The sequence below is a fragment of the Bison bison genome, unplaced genomic scaffold, assembly GCF_000754665.1.
Source record: "Bison bison bison isolate TAMUID 2011002044 unplaced genomic scaffold, Bison_UMD1.0 scf7180017864456, whole genome shotgun sequence".
Classification (NCBI taxonomy): Eukaryota; Metazoa; Chordata; class Mammalia; order Artiodactyla; family Bovidae; genus Bison; species Bison bison.
In genome coordinates, this window is record NW_011495018.1 from 6,751,394 (window position 1) to 6,753,761 (window position 2,368).

A 2,368-nucleotide genomic window follows, 5' to 3' on the forward strand; every position below is an offset into this window, starting at 1 on the left:
CCCCACCGGACAGGGAGGTTCGTTCATTGCACGATGGTGGCTCAGATGCAACGAGCTGGTAGACGGTCCCATGCCTGGCCGGGGCCTGGCCGGCTCCGCATCCTGTCCCTGGGGCGGTGTTGAGGCCGCAGTTTCCGCCGCCACCTTCGAATCCGGGGTATTTCGCTTGAACTGCGCAGAGCGCGGCCGTAGCTCCGAGGGCTCCCGGGCCTTTGCAGGCTTCTCCAGGCTGGGAGCCGGATGGGCCATGTGACCAGAGGCTGCGGCCAGAAAGTGAAGAGCCGGGATGACTTTTCCTTTCTGCACCCCTCTTCTCCTTGGAGGAGGAATTTCTCTGTTTGGCGCTTTCTCGCCCCGCAGGCTTAACTTGTTACCCAAGTAGTGCTTACGGGCTATTTAAGTCGTTGTTCTGTTTTTGTGATAACACTGCGGACTACCCTTTATTGAGCCTCTGTTTAGTATCTTTCTCACTCTCACTAAGACGCTTGGCCAGTGTTTGCATCGAACCTTCACAACAAGGTGGGTGAGGTGTCGGAAACAGGGCGTGCTCCTGCCCTCCAGGTGGCTGAGCTGGGACTTGAAGAAGCTCCTGGAGATGAGGACCAGCCCCCTGGTGGGGGGGCTCTTCCCCGCTGCCCTGAGAGCAGAGGGGAGGTGAGCATTAAGGCTTGCCCCACATCTGACACTTTCTCCCCAGGGTTCAGATGGCTTCACCGAAACAATGGTCTTTCTCAGGCCCAGAGTTGCCTTCCAGATCACATGGGGCTATGAGAAGTCTGGCTTGTTTTAATTTCCGTCTTTGATTAGTGGTCTTTTGTTGGGATCTCACGATCTAATGCCAGCGAAGGGTTTCTAGATGGTTTCCTGGACCAGGCCTGTTTTACATTCACTCAGCTTTCTGAGTTAATGAACAGCATGGCTGCTGAGCAGAAGCCTGAGGCTCAGTAGATGGGCCCTGTTGGGTGCAGGGGTGGGGGGAGAGTTCTCCCTCTGGACCACAGACTCACTGTCCAGGCAAAGACCAGACACCAGAAGGACCCTGAGGGCTGGGCACAGGGCCTTGGTCCAGCCTCTCCCAGGCAGAAGTAATGGTCACTGTTTCACCAATCAAGAAGCAGAGTGGGGGGCGGGAGGTTAAGCCACTTAGAGGGCCAGAAGCCAGCTCCACCTGGCTCTGGTTTTTCTGTGATTGTTTGAGGCTTCTTCTGGCTTTTGATTTGGGACTTGGGTGCCTTTGGGGGTGGCTTTGCTGTGCTCCCCACGTCCGACCCCTTCTGTCCTCCTGATCCGCTTTTCCCTTGTCTCTATCTGGGGGATGTCGCTGAAGGGCAGCCCTCCCCCAAACACACATGTGTGTACATGAGCACGCACACACGCTGGCCCTGGGATTATGTGGATAGCTTTCAGTGTTTGGGGTTTTTTGGTGGTAAAATTGGATTTAGTGGCCAGGTGCCTTTTCTACCAGTAGGTAAGGCTCAGATTTACAAGTCTGTGGTCCGGGTGAGTGATCTCAGTCTCCTTCCCGGCAGGTTCCCCTTGCTTGGGGGAAGGGCTGGAGGTGGTTGGGGCGCTCCCCTCCCTCCCTCTGGCTGTTCCCTCTTTCCTGCTGGATTCATTATGCACGTCTTCCAGTGGGAGTGAACCCCTGTGTTCATCGTGGGGAATCTGGGAGAAGAGACCAGGGAGATGGTGAGGATTTCACCTAATCGGAATAGTCTTGTTTGCACCACTCCTGTAAAAACTGCCCAGAAACTTGATTCTGCTGGGTAAACCACCTTTGGGTTGCTGCCCTGCATTTGTGTTGGCCTTGGAAAGGAATTTGAATGAATACTCCCGAACAAAAGGAGCAGCTTTCTTTTCACAGAGGCTATCAGAGAATTGAAAGGGAATGGCACAAAGTTGGGTGTGTCCTGAAATCTGGAGACTGGCCCTGCCTTGAGTGATTAACTCACCTGAAAGGCACCCGGAGCAGGTGATGTGGGAGCGCTCTGACTGACCTTGGCTTCCTTTAGGGTAAGGTCCCCACGAGATGGAGATTTTCCTGAAAAACAGGCTTTTCTTTAATTATGAGATTATCTTCCTGCCCTGCAACGCCTCTCTTCCTTTAGTTGAACACGTGTGTGCTTGCAGACACGTGTGTGCTTGGGAAATAGATCCCTGAATTCTTTGCTGATGCCCCAGGGCTCCAGTAGGGTGGGCGGGGGATGGTGGTAAGGGATGCTAAAGACTGCCTGTTTCAAACTTTGGGTTCTGCCTATTCCCAGAGAGTTGAGGGCAGCTCGGGGTGGGTTCTTTTTACCACTTCACCTGGTTAGCCCCAGTGTGGTGGCTCAGAGCCAGCTTGGGACAGGATTATGCCCCCTGATTC

General features: G+C 54.3%; 1 protein-coding gene across 1 annotated transcript in view; it reads left to right on the plus strand.

The window, feature by feature from the left end:
- CTBP2 (C-terminal binding protein 2) overlaps window positions 1-2,368 on the plus strand; it is a 168,837-nt gene that overhangs the window by 7,572 nt on the left and 158,897 nt on the right. The gene's annotated exons all lie outside the window — the stretch shown is intronic.